The sequence below is a fragment of the Rhipicephalus sanguineus genome, chromosome 4 (assembly GCF_013339695.2).
Source record: "Rhipicephalus sanguineus isolate Rsan-2018 chromosome 4, BIME_Rsan_1.4, whole genome shotgun sequence".
Taxonomy (NCBI): domain Eukaryota; kingdom Metazoa; phylum Arthropoda; class Arachnida; order Ixodida; family Ixodidae; genus Rhipicephalus; species Rhipicephalus sanguineus.
Window position 1 is genome coordinate 146,096,847 of NC_051179.1, and position 19,463 is coordinate 146,116,309.

Here is a 19,463-nt window from a genome sequence, read left to right on the forward strand (position 1 = left end):
GTTTACAGGATGAAAACCGGACAATAATAGGTCTGGACTTATTAGGGACAAAACGGCCAAGCCTGTGCGCGCGGGAAATGCGATCACCGCTGCTATTCAGGTTCAGGCTTAAAGCTGAATTTAATATCGAGCAAACTTTTTCTTCGGACTGTGCCCAAGTTTCAGCAGCGGCATCTACTATGCCGTGAAATATTAAATTTTCTCGACGTGAACGGTCTTCAAATTCATTGAGCCGTTGGTTCAGTACGGCCATTTGAGGCACGAGGCTTTCCCCCTGTTGCCCCTCTGACGATCGAATGCTTTGTTCAACTGCCGAGAGCCTATTGTCGATATCGGCGATTTGTTGCTCCATTGAATACTGAGCCTCTTTGACTTCACTCAAGGCAGACATCACTTCTTCATGTTTAGAATCAAATTTATCGTGCAGTGATTTAACGAGCTGTAGCAATTCTTTGTTAGGATCGTCTCTGGGGGGGCCAGGGTTTAGCTCTACGTCGCCAGACATGAATAACAACTTAGCGATAAACACACATTCACATGTTAATTGAAACAATGTTTGTGGGTCTGGAAGCACTAGCAGCCAAACATTGTTTGACTTTTTACAGTGAAGTTGAGGTGCTGTACTCACCTGCACCCAAAAACGGAACGGTGTTTGAAACATGTTGACGGCTGTAGTGCTACCATTCCCACTGAAGTGGCGCGAGCTATTCCAGCTGCTTTTAAGGCCTGCTGATGTTGATGCGTCGGTCGATTTGGTAGCCGGGGATGACAGCGCTGCGGTAAGACGCGGCCAGCTTGCACGAAATGTGTCGGTAGCCTCACAGCGGAACAGGTGATTCTTCAGCCGGTTGGGCGAGTTGATGCCTCCGTCATTTGCTGCCGAGATTGCCAGCACTTGCGCTTGCGCAGAACCAGTGAGGCTGTCCCACGCGGCGAATCCGATGAAAATCTGCACCCAAAAACGGAACGGTGTTTGAAACATGTTGACGGCTGTAGTGCTACCATTCCCACTGAAGTGGCGCAAGCTATTCCAGCTGCTTTTAAGGCCTGCTGATGTTGATGCGTCGGTCGATTTGGTAGCCGGGGATGACAGCGCTGCGGTAAGACGCGGCCAGCTTGCACGAAATGTGTCGGTAGCCTCACAGCGGAACGGGCGATTCTCCAGCCGGTTGGGCGAGTTGATGCCTCCGTCATTTGCTGCCGAGATTGCCAGCACTTGCGCTTGCGCAGAACCAGTGAGGCTGTCCCACGCGGCGAATCCGATGAAAATCTGCACCCAAAAACGGAACGGTGTTTGAAACATGTTGACGGCTGTAGTGCTACCATTCCCAAACAAAACTCAAGAACGCGAAAAAACATGCTAAGGTTGATGTGCAAATTGCTCAAAGGACTATTACAGCATCAATATAAATGCTGCAAATAAATAAAGAAATCCAGCCAGCTCCACTTCGCGAACACTGTCGAAACAGCGAATCTTATGCCCGTCCTTCGTCAGGCTATATTGTGCCTCTATGTGTCAAGTCTTCCGTTGGTTGAGTCTTAGCTCCTGCCTCTCTTGCGCGAACATCGCCGTTGGCTCGTCCACAAGCCAATCACGATGCATTCGCCGTTGGCAGCAACTCTTACCTCACTGCCTATAAGCCTGTGAAAGTTTTGTGTCCGAAGTTTTGCCAATTGAAGTAAAAACCTCTAAGTGGGGTATAAGACGAGCACCGCTGCTTTGGTTGGAACGAGGTGTTCCAACTGAAATCTGCCTCCGGCTACTCACACATATGGTTGCAACTCGCCACCAGCACTTGGAGCGATTGATTCAGCTTCACAGAGTAGTCGTTGAGACATACATTGTACGTTTCCCGTCTCAGGGGCGGTCTCTTGCGCCACACTTTAACCTTAGACATGGCCGTGCGTTCTTGGTTGCAGCCATTACTATGTCCCTCTTCATCTGACAGTTGCTGTCAGGCACGGCTGTGCCTGACAGCAATACACTACACGGCTGTGCTATACAATACACGCAATAAAATACACGGACAGCAATACAATACACGGCTGTGCTATATTCTACCCTCCCCTCCTCCTTTCCCTCGGTGGAGGCGAAAATGCTTGAGGTCCGTGTACTTAAATTTAGGTGTACGTTAAAAGCCCCAGCTGGTCGAAATCTCCGGAGCCCTCCACTACGGCGTTCCTCATAATCATATCGTGGTTTTGGGACATACTAAACACCAACAATCATTATTATTATCATTCCTCCTTTCCCTCGTGCTAGCTTCTCTTCCCTTTCCATTCTAATATAGAAATCTATGCCATGCGCTACCCTCCTCCTGTGTTTTCCCTTCCCCTCAGCCAATCTTTTCTTTCCAAGCTATTGCTGTACTATATTACACATGGCTGTGCTATGCTTCACATTCTCCCCTCCTCACATCACTTCTCCTCACCCTCACTTCCCTTTCCGTCCCCCTTGCTATAGTACTTACTATACATGGCTACGCTATGATTTGCCCTCCGCCTCTTCTTTTCCCTCCTCCACACGTTCAGGCCTCTATTCCTCGCACTTGCTATACTATATCATACATGGCTATGCTAGACATGACTACGCTATACATAGTTTTTCCTGCGTGACGACACGAGATGACAGCATACGACAGCCCGGGCCTCCCAAAGCGCTCCGCACATTAAAAGATGGCTTCAGGGTAATGCATAATACAGGGAGTGCTCGGGAGGACGCTCGCGTGCGGTTAATCTGAGACGTTGAAAAACCCGTTGCAACTTTCGTTCTCCCCGTAGAGTGCTTCGTATAACATCGGTTTTAATTGTCCATGCGATCTGCCGGAATCACTTTTTCTTTTATTGTTGGTGTAGGCTTACAAATGTATGCCTACACACATTTTGTCTTTTAGAAGCCCTGAGTAGTTATTAGGTGGAGCATCTTCATTGCAGAACAGAACATTGCCATCTCCTAACTGCATGTTTTTCCTAGTATTAAGCCACGTACTAACAAACTAGCAACTTCAATATGTCCAGCTAGAAAAGAGAACAGCGATGATAAAGCTTCTCTAATTTCCTCGCAACCTTGGTTAGCATATTTCTACATTTTTGTTTTTACAGCCATTCTCTCATATGGGAGTGTCGCAAAAAATCGTATCTTTTGTAAGCAACAGCAATGATCGCTTTCTCATAATCTATTGGCTGTATTTTATTGAGTTAAAGACTACTGTCGCAACCTGGAATTCTGTCAAGAAAACAATTCACGATCATGTTACCGAGAATTCGTGTCAGCTATTCCTATGCCTTGGTTTCACAAGCTGCCTTCACTAATCTTGATTTGGGTAGACAACAAGTACTCACCTTGTCTCGAGGAAGTCCCAATGCACAGCAAGCATCGGCTGCTTTCTCTAGATTAGCCGCATTCAGCGCAAATAGGGTGAGCCAACATCCGAGAGAAGCGAAATACTTAGCCGTGCTTTCGCCAATGCCCGACGAGGCACCTACCGGCCGGAAAGAGAGAAACAAAATTGCTGGGCAGAGCTCCGTACAGCGAGGCTGCTATGCTAGGCACCCGCAGCACGAGAGGATGAGCATACTGTGCTGCACGTTGAGGCAAAGCATTAATTTTTCGAATAAAACCACGTAGGGATCTTTGTTTATACAGAAGAGGGCAAAAAACAACAAACACTTAGATAAGATTCCACTACTTCTAAGATAAATCAAATAGTGAATAGGTACACACATTCGCAGATCTAAACCTGTAACGAGCCTGACAACTGCTGGCAAGCAGTTCGTAATGTTGCGTTTTGCTTTATCTTTTCTAACGTTCCCCTTCTTCTTGATTGTTGATTACAAGATCAATGAACGATTATGCACGTTATGGCAGGCCAATCTTTTTAAAAAATCTCGCGCGGCCATAACATGTTTCTTGGAAGCGCAAATACATGTGTTGTGTGTTTTTGATTGCCGTTAGATTTACCCGCAACATACATATGACAGACTGCATAGTTGTGCAACGTGATACGTCAGTAACACTTTATGTTCGAGTCATTATGAGAACCTACCACTTATGATGGCCACTTTTACTTTTAGGTCAAGCATAATGTGACCAAGTGAACGTCACTCGTAGGTTAGTATCCCGGATGTGCGCAAGAAGTAGTGCGGATTGCTGCGCCTTACTCTGAAGAATTCTGAAATAAACATGAACTCTAGCACAGTGCGTTTTACGTTTCCAAATGTCTCGCCAGGCGTTGTTAGCTATCGGTTTTCCTTTACGAGGCCTTAATGGCGTTATAATAATGACGACTGAAACCACCGTAGCATACATCCATTTCGGCACCACTCACACATGCTGTTTTGTAGGCTCTGTTCTTCTTCTTTCTTTTTTTTTTCATTTTACCACAGTGCTCTATATCCCGCTATACGTGATATCTGATGTAACTGGGCTTACATGTTCATAACAACGAAAATTCAGAAAGCGGAATAAGGAATTGAGAAGAAGGCGAGCCCCTCGGCTCTCGTCCTTCTCGATCATTACGTAGGACACAAATCGTTATATTCCGCTAAATCTGATTCACCGAAGTTCCATACGAGAGAACATCCAGCAGTGTCCTTAACCCTAAACATTCACGCTGTTCGTTGTGCTTGAGGTTGGCAAGACGATGTTGACGAGATGGCTGCTGGCCAGTAACAAGAAGCAAGACGAAGAGCGCAGTTGTGCGCGCGTTCTTAGATTGTCGGCCATCGTTAACCAAGGCTGTTCTCTTTCGAAGAGGCTTTATTCATTACATTTGTGAGATACTGTACTGGTGGAGGCGCTGGGCTTATAATCCAATGGCTGCACCCTTGACTCGACTCGGTTGAGCAGTCTAAGAGCGATTATCATTGTGTACGTGCGCACCAGCCATCGTCTCCAAGGGCTCAAACCAGAGTGCGTTCTGGTACCCAATCATATCATGATGCCAAGCTCAAACTGCAGTTTTCTGCTGCAGCTGTTGCGCCGGCGCTGTTATTCATCTACAGTAAGTTACATGCACCGATTGTGTTCCATGGCGATGATACTCAAGACGTGGAAGTTTGGCTAGACCGTTTCGTGTGGGTCGTCGAATGCAACGGGTGGAACGAAGAGCCGAAACTGCCGAATACCTAGGGCGTCGGGATGTTTAAAGGGACACTAAAGAAAAACAATGAACTGGTTTAGATTGATAAAGTGTGCTCGGAGAACTCTTGTGCAGCTTATTTCACCACCATAGGTTTATTATTAGAGGAAAAAACCAAGTTCAAAGTTTCATTTTTAAATTTCGCGCCGAACTTTGTAATTCGAGACGTAAAAGACTTCAACGAACATTTTACGTATTTTGGCGCCACTGGCTCGACGAAATTTCCACAAACTCGTTATGTCAAGTCTCTGGCCCCCTCAGAGGACAATGTACTTCGATTTAACCGATTAGGAACTACGTAGGCCCAAGCAGGCGCCGTCAAAAATATATGACGTCACGGCAAATGGTGCCGGAGTTCCAAGGTGGCGTCGGCACCTGTATTTTCTTTTTGAGTGTTTTCTCGCTTATTAAGCGTCTTCGCGCAGAAAGCGTGGGGTTTTTGGTATCGTGGAAGACTACTTTACTAATGCGAGAAAAATCATTTTGCTCTTTAGTGTCCCTTTAAATAACATACAGCAGCATTCCATGTATAAAAAAAAGATATTTATGTGCGTTAGTTGTGCAGCCTAATTTTTCCTATTATGAAATGCATAATCTGGGATATGTCAACTTTTCTTTAATCCCAGAGGACTCACAAAGAGCCGCTTCATTGCGGCTCTTTATTGCGATGTTAACTCCTTAAACTTTCTTTTCTCACGGATTGAAACGCAACATCAAGACTTCAAGCATAAATGTGGCATGCGCAGCTGGTCAAGCCGCCTCATTTCGTCATGAATCTCGTAACTAAAGGTAATGTTGGCTCGAATATAAGTCTGCGAGTCAATTTTACGTCCATATGACACGAACTAAAGATGACGGAGACGAAAGTACGTTCGATGCTTAGCCCTAAATTGACACGTTGCAGTCTGAGCGCGGTAGATGTACGAAAACAATTTTACTGCCGTCCCTATGCGCTCATTTACCTCACATTATGGCGCTATATAAAAAAGATGGCGAAATCATTTCGGCACTAAAAAAAGGATATTGCAGCCCGTTGAGGAGTATCAATGCCGCATTTTACGATTTCAAAGCATTTCCCTTGCCCCGAGAACAGATTTTCAACAAAAATATTACCGGAGGTCAGGGTAACCAAACAAACATTATGTGCGCTATTATCGGTTTTCGAGCTAAGGATGCACCTGTGTTCGATGCTGCACACAACTCTCTAGGTGGCCTTTAGGCACTCTCCCCCTGTGCTGGTATGAATGTTTTTGAGATTTGTGAATTTTTTTTTGTGCCGACCAGTGTGCATCAAGGTATTTGCCCTTTTTTGTTCTCTGTGCTCGTCATCCTCAAAGTTTCCTCGACACCATACTTTCTTTCTCAACAAACAAAAAGGCCAGTCTTGCACACACTGGGTCGCGCCGAAGAGGTGCGTCCACTTCCGCGACTTAGAACTCTCTCCTCCCATGCTCGTGCTAAAGACCGTTACGACGCAAGACGCCTGCCAGTCACCTTCGCCAGAGGTGATTTTGTCTGGCTATGGACGCCTGTTCGAAAGAAGGGACTTTGCCAGAAGCTCCTTTACAAGTACTCAGGTCCCCTTGTCATTAGCCAGTGTTTGAGTGACGTCACTTACGTCGTTGTGAAAGTGACAGCTGAGAACTGCCGTTCGCGCAACCCGCAGGTGATGCATATTGCACGATCGAACCCCTCCAACAACCGATCACTCTGACTCGCTCGGTGAGCTTCGTCTTGCCGGGAGGGAAGTGCAACGCGGCGCTGAAAGGAGGAAGAAGAAGCACTGGCGCAAGGGATTGCTGACCGGTGGTTTGCGACCGTCTCTTGTGTTTTCTCCAGCCCTTACTTCGCATTGAAAATAAACCCAACACATCCGTAACAATATGTTGTGCTGATTGCAGAGAACCACTGAGTATATTCAAGGTAATGGTACTGGACATTCCAGAAGCGCAAATGCAGAGGGGCGCAGCTTCGTGGTTTCAGTGCAGCAAACGCTGCGCTCCTGAGCTTATAGTGGCAACCAAATGATAAAGGTGGCAGAACTTGAATGGTGCGGCCGTATGAACGCTGTCTCCAGTAAATGGGAAAAAAACCAGAATTCGTGGCGCAAGATCTCAAACGTCCTCACAGCTGTCTCGCCGCAGCGGTACTTTCAAATGTTCCGCTACGAAAGTTATGACAGTCCAGTGTAGTTTTTTAGGAATGGAAAGAAAAGTCACTAATACAAAGTACTTACATTCCATAAAAAAATTTGTCACTTATGCTTAAAATACTGTGTTGTTAATAATAGAAATGATAATTCTTTCAATGAATATCGCCATTGGCCCAACTGCGGCAGCTACTACGTTTGACACTACAAAGAATGCATCAGGAGCCGTTCGCACCTGAACAACGGCTGTCTTGTCAAGCTGCCCTTATGGAAATCGCTATCTAGATTACAGAGACGGACGAATTCTGTTAAGCATTCCAAAACGCGAAGTACGCCTACCACCACCTCCCTGCTCTCGGGGAAAAAATTTACAGGGTCCCATACATTTGCCTAAGACGGCTTGAAGGCGAAAACCATGCTGTACGCCATAATTAACCATCATTTTTCGAAGTAGCGAAATATCCACTACGCGTTTATAAGGCAATGTGTGCACCTATGTAGCTGCACTCTGTGTTGATGCTGTGGCTGATGATGATGACGATGAAATATGATTGAGCTCTTTGTAATGGGTCGCCAGCTTTAAACCAGAAACTGTCAAACGCAATTCATACGATGCGACACCTGGTGCGGTTCCACACTTCTGCCGCGCATTAATACGGCTGTGGACGTGAGTGCCATAAAAAAGTTAATAAGTAATAAAAAAAACGTGACTTCTAGAACGACATGACACCTCTATAGGGTCTTTTTCTGTAGAAGTTTCAAGCCCTGGCGTGGGCGTGGGGTATATTGCTTGACTGCCACGGAGAGCGCCTGGGTTCGATTCCTGTTGGAATCCTGGTTTCATTTCTCATTCTGCGCGAGGCCACGCTAGTTTTTGTACGGCAGGCTGGTAAAGGCAAAAGTTGTACAAGGCACTTGAGGTTTTAGCCATAAAAATGAGTACCACAAATTATATAATAGCATGAAAACGTTCGCGAGAGGCGGGGAATTGTATTTCGGGAAAGAGGAAGGTTTTAGTTAGGGCTGCTATAGGTTTCCGAAAAAAAAAGTGTGCAAAAGTTCAAACGTTCATTCTCTTTCACTATGACCAAATGGAAGCATTATGTTTTCAAATCCAGGTTCAGGTTGCAGTATACTGTCAAGTACTCATTGGCTTATTTTAGGAACATGAAGGTACATAAGCAGGCTCCTGTCTAACTTCATTTCAGATCTCTTCAGTAAACCTCCGCAGGGGTGGAAGTGCTGCGCCATTTGCGCCACGCTGCGCCATCCTGCTCCAAAACGCAATATTGCGCCGAAACTGCTCCCAAGCGGTCCTTGGTGCGCGGCTTCCGCTCTGGTGCGCTGCCGGAACCGATCACCGATGCTACGCTTGGTGCCTTCATGTGCCGCTGTCATCCGTGTCATGACGCGCCTATGCGAGCTTATATCATCATCACATCACATGGCGCGCCCTCGTGACGTCGTCGAAGGCGCAAAAAAGCTAGCGAGCCTGTACAGGAGCTAGCTACAAGAAAGCAAGGTTTTTAAATTCAAGAAAGTGAGTTGTGCGGCCATATTTCGATGGCGCCAATGGCAACGGAGTTTTTCGGCGCGCTGCGCGCACGAGGCGGTTGCTGTCATGGTGACCTGAGATTGCGAACATGAATAAAAGTAAGTGTGTTGACGCTTCATGATGTCGAAAAGGTTCTATTTACTGCGAATATTTATTTATCTGAAGCCATGAAGATAGTGCGAGCAGCTGCCGCGTACGTAAACGCGCGACCATTATTTAAAAACTTTGCATTAGGGAAACTGCTGTATAGCTGAGTGTGTAAGATGGATTTTGTGTCATAAGTCTGCGTGAGAAAGAAAAATTTGTTTTATCTGTTTGCGGTCAATGAAGCCACTACCAACCGCGAAACCACTCCCAAGGCTTCGGTTTGTGTAAGTCGGTTGGACCACTTCCGAAACTAATTTTTTTTAGTGAGAGCGTACCATGTGGAGAATTTTTTGCATTGCACACAAGCCCTTAGACGTTATAAATGCAGCATGTAAACGCGCTTGTGCAGCGACGAGCTTAGTCTCGCCAGTGCGATCGGTCGCGTTGTTCGATTTTTGCTCGTCAGAACCTGCGCCCGGCTCGTGGTTGAGTACGCTGTAGCTCGTACCATCCGCTCACCGCTGTTGCTGTGTGTGGTTTTGTACACGAGTTGGCGAGTGAAGAAATTAATATACAAAAAAGAATAAGATAGACGCTTGGAACGCTTATTACTCAGACGAATGTGAGGTAGTACGGAAACAGAACCACACGATACAAATTGTGCGCTTACGACATCTAGTATCATCGCACGTCATGTACCATATTTGCGTGCATATAACCCACACCAATAACTGACAGATCTTGGAAGGGAACTTGAAGGGAAAAGGTGGAACCGCATGGCACAGTTCTTGGCGCGATTTACGCGCGTGTTTTTTGACGAACGCCTTCCCGAAATCGCGCTGTTGCGTACCGAATGGCATGATTTCATGCGCGACTCACGCGTGGTCGGAGAGTCTCGCGCGTTATTTTGACGAACGCCATCTCAAAATCGCGCCGCCGCGTCTTCCTACTCGGAAACGCCTCGCGCAGCGCGTCTCTCGCTCGTCCGACAAGCGGAGTTTAAGGCGCAGACGCGTGTTTGCATGGTTTCTTCCAGTGCCTCCACACGGCGCTGACCTCCGCGCATTTCGAAGGAACAATTTGAAGCCGGCGTAGGCTTTTGACGAAAATGAAGCAACCTGGCGAACGCGGCGCGAAAACGCCGCTGCTGAAAAACGTTCATTCCCATGAACGTTTTTCATTTCTCAGTCTAGTCAAGTGTAGCTATTCAAAACATCGCTTATCTCGTTTTTCTGAGTCATTGCTCTATCACAGCTGTGATGTTTTAATGATAACACGTACGTGTACATATATATATATATATATATATATATATATATATATATATATATATATATATATATATATATATATATATATATATATATATATATATATATTATATATATATTGCCGCGCTCGAAATAGACAGAGAACTCAGACGATGTGCGCGCAAACAGTCTCGTGAAACGGGACACTGACCAAAGAAGACGACGTGCTTTTGTTTATGCCTTTGCTCTTGGCTGCTGCATAAAAACACGCCGTCGGTTCTCGGACTCAACGTCTCGCTGGTCTGCTTACGTTGAACCGCGACACTGGTGGAGGTGCTGGACTGCAAGCGTGCCGATGCTCTACACCCCATCTGGGAGCCGTTCATCAAGTCCCGACACGCAGTCACCTGTTACGACACCAGTGCACCGCTTCAGTCGGCGGTTGCTAGGCCTCTCTCCTGAGCTGACCTCCTTGGACGAACATTCTACCAGGCATTTCTTACCTCTGCCAATGGCCTCCGCCAGCCAGCCACAGGTGGTCCAAGGGATACAATGCAGCCCCGTTTCCAATCCAGCCCAGGTAACGCTTCTTCAGCCACTTGTACCTAATCGCTTCAGTGGTGCCCCACGTGAAGACGTTGAAGATTGGTTCGAACATTACGAACGCGTTGCCGACATCAACCATTGGAATGACCAACAGAAGCTCGCCCGCACGTACTTCACCCTCGATGACAGCGCTCACACGTGGCTTGAGAATCGAGAAGGCCGTATATCGACATGGGATGAGTTTCGTCAGCAGCTGATTGACACCTTTGCTAGCGTCGACCGTCGAGAGCGGGCTCAGCAGTTGCTTGAGTTAAGACTTCAGAAACCTAACGAAACTGTGGCAATGTTTGCTGATGACGTGACGCGCCTGTGTCATCGCGCTGATCCCAGTATGTCCGAGGAAAAGAAGTTGCGCTACCTTATGTGCGGTTTGAAGGAACGACTGTTCGCCGGCCTTGTGCGCAATGCCCCAACTACCGTGGCCGATTTTATAAGAGAAGCCACTGCCATTGAGCGTGCTCTGCACCAAAGATCGAGGCAGTATGATCGCTCGTCCACTACCACCCCAATAAACGCCGCTTCAGTGATTCTGGACAATCAGGGCTCCCTACGTGACCTGATCAGAGGTGTTCGCGAAGAACTTCAGAAGCTTTGGACTCCGCCAGTGGATACACCAGTGACCGCCGTTGCCGCAGTCGTTCGTGACGAACTTAGGCACGCTTTCTCAGCAGCTGATCTCGGTCGCGAGCAGCGTCAAATGAGTTACGCCGACGCTGTCCGCCGTCCACCACCCGTTCGGCCTATCACGTCATACTACCAGCCACCTACAGCCGCACCTTTGTCGCAACCTTTGCAGGAGGCTTTCAGACGTCGGCCCATGTCTCCGATGTCTTCATGCCACCAGCCATCACTTGCCGCGCCTTACTCACCACCACAAGAGGACATGGGACGCCCACAATTTCGCAGAACGGACGCTTGGCGCACTGTCGATCGGCGCCCCCTCTGCTTCAACTGTGGTGGTGCCGGCCATATAGCTCGCTATTGTTGGTACCGCGACACATCGCTTCGCCCGTCTCGGCCAGGGTACGACGGTCGCCGTGCCAACGCCGACTATCCTGTTCGCCATGACGACCCTGGTTTTCGAGGACCTCCAACGACGTGTTCTCCATATCACGAGTCGCTTCCCAATCGCCAGCCCAACTGCGCCCACCGGTCACGCTCTCCATCCCCTGCACAGACATCGTCACCGAATCGGCGTACTTTTGCTGACCTTCGGGGAACAAGGTCGCCCAGCCCTTACCGGGGAAACTAAAGGCGGCGACCTCTCGGGGTAAGGTCGCAGCCCGACCACAAGACGATAAAAAGTCCCCAGTACTGCCGCTACAGAACGACGCGACGTCGACGAATATTAACAGCGACGAAACGGTGAGCGCGGACCTCAATGTACTTATTGATGGAGAGCAAGTGACGGCTTTAGTCGATACGGGTGCTGATTTTTCCATAATAAGTCACAAGCTGGCCGATCGTCTTGGTAAAGTAAAAACGCCGTGGACAGGACCACATATAAGAACAGCGGGTGGTCAATTGCTGCTCCCTACTGAAAGATGCACAGCAAGAATCAGCATAGGAGATTCCTCTTTCGTCGCGACTTTCATCGTTCTCCCAGAGTGCTGCAAAGATTTAATTATAGGAATGGACTTTCTCAGGGAGCATGGCGCAGTAATAAACATCCCGGACCGCGTGGTTTCGTTTTACGAGAGTGCTCGTCTGCCTGATTCTTCATCACCAGAACACAAATCCTTTCGTCTCAAAGACCATGACATAGTTGTGCCTCCTCGATCATGTACCCTCGTTTCAGTAGCATGTGACGTACCGTTCGACGGCGAAGGAGTCGCCGACCAACTAACCTCGCTGCTTTTCACTCACGGGATTTCAGTACCACGAGGAATATTCAATGTCACCGACGGCCGAACGAACTTGCTGTTGACCAATTTCACCTCCGAGCGACGGCACCTTCCAAAAGGCACAACTTTGGCATATTTTGACGAGATAGCAGATGTTTGTGACTGCTTTTCAGCACTCGAAGCAACGCCTACACAAGACCCACATGACCTAGTACCTAACCTTGACGTCAACCCTACTTTAACTCAGCAACAGCGGGAACGCCTCCTTGCGCTGCTAGCCGAGTTCCACGACTGTTTTGCGTCGACCACGAAAGTTGGCCGGACGTCCTTGACCAAGCACCGAATCATCACAGAGGACACGGCTAGACCAATCCATCAAAATCCATACCGTGTGGCTTCGAAAGAACGAGAAGCGATAGAACAGCAGGTAACAAAAATGCTTGAAGACGACGTGATTCAACCGTCTCAAAGCCCTTGGGCGTCACCTGTTGTTCTAGTCAAGAAGAAGGACGGCAGCCTGCGTTTCTGTGTGGACTATTGAAAGCTAAATCAGGTGACAAAAAAAGACGTGTACCCGCTTCCCCGCATAGATGATTCGCTCGACAGGCTTCGAAACGCACGTTACTTCTCTTCTATGGACTTAAAGAGCGGATATTGGCAAATTGAAGTCGACCCCAGGGATCGTGAAAAAACCGCTTTGGTGACGCCGGACGGACTGTACGAATTTAAGGTCTTACCATTTGGCTTGTGCTCCGCGCCTGCTACTTTCCAGCGTCTCATGGATACCGTGCTCTCTGGGCTTAAATGGAGAACCTGCCTAGTATACCTTGACGACGTCATTGTGTTTTCTGCAACGTTTGACGAACACTTCGAACGATTGCAGGTGGTCTTGCAGGCCATACGGGCCGCAGGCCTGACGCTCAAGTCGGAAAAGTGTCACTTCTGCTTTGAGGAACTACAGTTTCTTGGCCATGTCGTCAGTTACGCAGGAGTTCGTCCAGATCCCGAGAAAGTTGCCGCCGTCGCACAGTTTCCGACACCATCAGATAAAAAGGCAGTCAGGCGTTTTCTGGGTCTCTGCGCATATTATCGGTGGTTTATTCCAGATTTTGAGCGCATTGCGTCGCCTTTAACTCGCCTCACGAGGGATGACGTTGCATTTGTTTGGGGCGACGACCAGGAAGCTGCTTTCAATGACTTGCGGCAACGTCTACACACGACCCCCGTGCTTGCCCATTTTGATGAGACAGCCCCTACAGTGCTCCATACTGACGCCAGCAATGTTGGCCTCGGAGCTGTGCTTGTGCAGCGCCAGGACGACGAGGAAAGAGTGATCGCTTACGCAAGCAGAACTCTGTCACGCACAGAAGCAAATTACTCGACAACTGAAAAAGAATGCCTCGCCGTGGTGTGGGCAGTCATGAAATTTCGCCCATACTTGTACGGCCGCCCATTCAAGGTTATCAGTGACCACCATTCGTTGTGTTGGTTAACAAATCTGAAAGATCCTTCCGGGCGATTGGCACGCTGGAGCCTTAGACTACAGGAATTTGATATAACGATGGTGTACAAGTCGAGAAAACGACACACGGACGCCGACTGCCTGTCTCGATCACCGATCGAATCGGCTGCTTCCCTTGAAGAAGAGACGGCATTCCTCGGAATCCTCGACACGTCAACCATCGCAGATCACCAGCATGACGATCCTGAGCTACATGGCTTGATTAATTATTTAGAAGGACGAAGCCAGAACGCACCCAAAGCATTTGCAAGAGGACTATCGTCGTTCTGTCTGCGAAACAATGTCCTTTACAAAATGAACTTCTCGTCAGACGGGTCCACCTACCTGCTTGTCGTCCCTACCGCTCTTCGTTCTGAGGTATTGCAAGCGTGCCACAACGAGGTCACATCTGGACATTTAGGCTACACGCGCACACTGGGCAGAGTTCGGGAGAGGTATTACTGGCCTAGACTCACCGCTGCCGTGAAGCATCATGTTCGGACCTGCCTCGATTGCCAGCGGCGCAAGTCACCTCCGACTAAACCAGCCGGTTTGTTACACCCTGTCCAGATCCCGCCAACGCCATTTGACCAGATCGGAATGGACCTTTTGGGCCCACTTCCCACCTCTAGTGCTGGTAACCGCTGGGTTATAGTGGCGACCGACTACCTTACCCGCTACGCCGAGACAAAAGCCATCCAGAGAGGCACAGCAGAGGAGGTGGCCCGATTCTTCATAGAGAACATTGTGCTGAGACACGGTGTGCCGTCGATCGTTATAACAGATCACGGAACCGCATTCACGGCCGCGCTTTTAGATCATGTGTTGGTGCTCAGCGGAACTATTCATCGTAAGTCGACAGCCTACCATCCACAAACCAACGGGTTGACCGAGCGGCTCAACAAAACTCTGGAAGACATGCTTTCAATGTATGTGGACATCGAGCACAAAAATTGGGACGAGATTCTCCCTTACATAACGTTTGCATACAATACTGCTAAACAAGGAACCACACGGATGACCCCATTCAGCCTTGTTCACGGACGAGAAGTAAGGACCATGTTGGACGCGATGCTGCCACACGAATGCGATAACAACGAAAGGAGTGCCGACGCGTTCACTCAACGCGCAGAGGAAGCCAGGGAGCTCGCACGTCTGCGAATATACCAACAGCAAGAATACGACGCAGGACGCTCTAATCTACGTCATACACCTGTAACGTACGAAACCGGGGACAGGGTATGGGTGTGGACGCCTGTACGAAGACGGGGACTATCCGAAAAGTTGCTCAGAAGATACTTCGGACCTTATCGAGTGCTGCGACGACTAAGTGACGTTACCTACGAGGTCGTCCCGGATAGCCCAAACTGTACAAGGCGTCGCCAGCACCGACCTGAACTTGTGCACGTAGTGCGCATTAAACCATACGTTAGCGAGTGACTCTACGAAGCACCGTCGCTTGTACAAAGTGACTTTATGCGCGAATGACTGTCTCAGCTATAGCATCGGGGCGATGCTTTTTTAAGGGGAGGCAAATGCCGCGCTCGAAATAGACAGAGAACTAAGACGATGTGCACGCAAACAGTCTCGTGAAACGGGACACTGACCAAAGAAGACGACGTGCTTTTGTTTATGTCTTTGCTCTTGGCTGCTGCATAAAAACACGCCGTCGGTTCTCGGACTCAACGTCTCGGTGGTCTGCTTACGTTGAACCGCGACAATATATATATATATATATATATATATATATATATATATATATATATATATATATATATATCAGTATTGTATGTTTTCTAAAATCGTTGGAACTTATAGTGTTTACCAGAAATAAAACAATATTAAACAACAGTGATGTTTGACCCTAGAATTCTGCTCCAAAACAGCATTATGCCTGCTCCCTGAGCTGCTCCAAAACACTGAAGCCCGCTTCCACCCCTGCCTCCGTCCATCAGTCAGGTTAATGTTGTGTCCACTAGGCCCAGTTTCTCCCACTGTTTCCTCATGGCTGGCACCGCTTTGAGGCAGTCTGTTCGACCGGCGTCCGACAAGCTGGCCGTTTCATTGTACAACAGAGTCCCGCGAAATGGACATTATTTTGTGACTCCAAGCCGGCACTTCAACTTATCAGCAATTACATGAAGCAAGGAACCGCATACAGTCCTCTGGTGTGTGACATAATGAATATGTTATCTGAGGCGTCTCAATCCGGGCATACCGTTGCATTGCAATGGATTCCCAGTCACTGTGGCATAGCTGGGAACGAGCAAGCTGACGCAGAAGCAAAAATGGCGCACACTAACGGCGAAGTCATATCAATTCAATTTTCCCGATATCACATCAATGGCTTGCTGTCTGAATCTATGAAAACATCTATGACACGCTTATGGAATGACCCTAATTATCGCCAAGAACGTCTTTACCGACTTGACTCTGGTCGTGCTTTTCTGATTCCATTCCGGTTAAGAAGAGACCAGGAAACATTACTACATAGATTGCGGCTGGGTGTTGCGTATACACGAAGATACCTTTTCAAGATTGGGCAGGAGCGAAACCCTAACTGCAGTGTGTGTTACACGTCTGAGACTATTCACCACATCCTGTGCGTGTGCCCTCAGTACGCGACCGAAAGACAATCACTTCAGTGCGTCGTAGACCGTCTGGACTCCCGACCTTTTTCGGAGGAGAAGCTTTTGGGTGCTTGGGAGCATGCAGACCAGGCCCAACGAAGTTTAAAGTGCCTATTGAGATTTCTAAGTGATACAGGTTTAGATGCTCGTCTTTAGAGCATGTGCGGCATAAAGACTTTTGCGCGTGCCCTGTCCCCGTGCAAAACAGTGTGTACAGTGACTCATTTGCCATACCATCGTCGCCTATCATCACACCTCCCTCTTTCTCTTTCTTTCCCCTTTCCCCTTACCCCCGTGAGGAGTAGCAGGCTAGAACCCGCTTTCCAGGCCGACCTCTCCTCCTTCTTCTCATTAAAAGCATCTTCTTCTTCTTCAGTCTGTTCGACTTCACTGGCTGCCCTGTGAGCCCTGTTCAGGTGATGATGCTTCCTGATAGTGTGCAAGAAAACAAAATTGGATGTTATAAGAATAACATCACCATAATCTCAGAACTGTTGTGTTGTGCATGGAAAGGTAAATAGGTGCGAAGTGGGCAAGGTACTGGTTCATTCTGAAAAAGCAGTTAGACCAGGGGTTCAAGATAAACAAAACCGTGTGCCTTGTGTCCACTTTTTTCCCTTATTGGTATGTCTAAAGATTGTTCTAAAGATTACACGTGCTGTAACGCTTTGAGTAACCCCGCTGCACTCAATAATTAAATGTCTAAAAACTTTGCATCTGCCGGCGCTGTTCTACTAAGATTATGAACCAACTAGCCCAACAGTACATTTTGACAAGTTACATTTTGCATAGTGATTTTCACAGCACACAGGTGTGCAATATTTCTGCTAACAGTAGTATTAAGTTCATAGCATTCATAGATTGAAAAATGTTGAGCCCATCAACTTTTCCATTCACGTGTCATGCTGTTATGATTCATATTTCATTTATGTCAACCTTCTTGCTATATGTAGGAGTTCAAGTGAACCTCATTATAAACGAAAAAAAAAAGATGTGAGCCTGCAGACTAATATTGACGATGTGCGACTGACATCCACTCCATAAAAGCAACAACGGCATATCCTTCCTGAGACCAGCTATGTCGCCTCACATAATTTATCACCTGTCCGGACCAATATGGACACCACTGGCTCCACATACCAACCATACGAATCAGCTTGGACCCTGGACTGGAGGAGGATGACGACTAAGCAGGCTTTGATTAATTTACGTTAGCCGTAGTGTTGCATAGACGGAATGGATGAAATAGAATTTCTAGGGGTGTGCGTATAGTGAAATTTCATCTCGAATGGAATAGTGCCGAATAGTGGCCAAAAATGTCGAATACAAAAGATTTATTGAAAATTGAAACAAAGAACAAAGAAATGAAATCTGCTTATGTCCTCGAACATATAACCCGGTGAGTGACTGCTACCGAATGCCTAGAAATTGTCATGCATAAAGACAACCTGTTCCACATAACCTGGCTTCAGATACTCTCGCCGTGACGTTACAGTGTGTCCTGCAGTGGAAAACATGCGCTCACTGAGCTGCCCTTACTTATATATCTTATTTACACAAAACGTGTACCGCCAGTTACAGCAAGACAAAGGAAAAATTAGGACTCTACGGTGCGGTGACAGCTTTATTACGCGCTTGTTCGGGACTTTTTTTTTCAAGCTTTTATGGACGCGCAGACATGTTGATAGAAGAGCCACCTCTTTATTAGCGGTTGTGAGGTTAGGAGTGCCGCAGCGGCACTCCTAACCTCACAACCCCTAACAAAGAGGGTGCAGTAGCTAGTCTTTTTCCCCCCTATGTCGCGTAACATGGCTCATCTGACAATGGTAACGTTGTGCTTCATCGTCATTAGTGTTCCGAGCTCAAAACTATTGGTTCTCCCATTCACAGCAGTGTTTTAACTGCGTGACGGAACGATGGCAGTTTCTGAACGTGTGGTGCGCTGCGGCAGTGACGACTGCACAGCGTGAACAAATTTTCACATGTGAAGCCAATCGCTGAGGGTTTCACGAGCCAAAGTCAGGATGTTTTACGGCGCTTGAGGCATGCGCAACCAAACTACGCAAGAAGTCCATGTCATCATTTCGGAAGCGAAGTTGTAAGAGCTTGACAGTGCGGAAACAACATAATCTCCTTTAAAACAATCATGCACTCGCTTTTGAACCAGGATATTCGTGAAAGAATTAACGAAAGGCCTGCTGAATGACGTTAGTGTTAGTTTTATCCACCTTCCGTAACAAGGTGGCACCATTGGCCTTTGTTGTGTTTTAGATATTCGTCCTGTCTAATTATTTGAAACTTCCAATACTCGCTATTCTAAAGTCGAATCAAGTTAGTCGATTCGAATTCGAAACTCGAATATTTGCACACCCTTAAGAATTTCCCGACATAAGTTTGCTTACAGTCTATTGACATCATACATAGATAAGTTTGAACACAGCCCTTGCATTCATATTGCAAGACTCAGGTGGCACTAAAAAAAAAGTAAACAGGAGCCGCTGGTTGTATGGCATTAGTGCATGCTTGGATGGTAAGCAATGTTGTCTACAGGATCATGGCAATCACACTAAAAGAAATAAATGACTGCATAGCCTTATTATGTAATTTTATGCATTAGTGAGAATTCACATTTTCCACATTCTTTTTCAGACGCTGTAGATGCAGAAGACGCTCAGCCTTCGAGTTATTACATCATCTTAC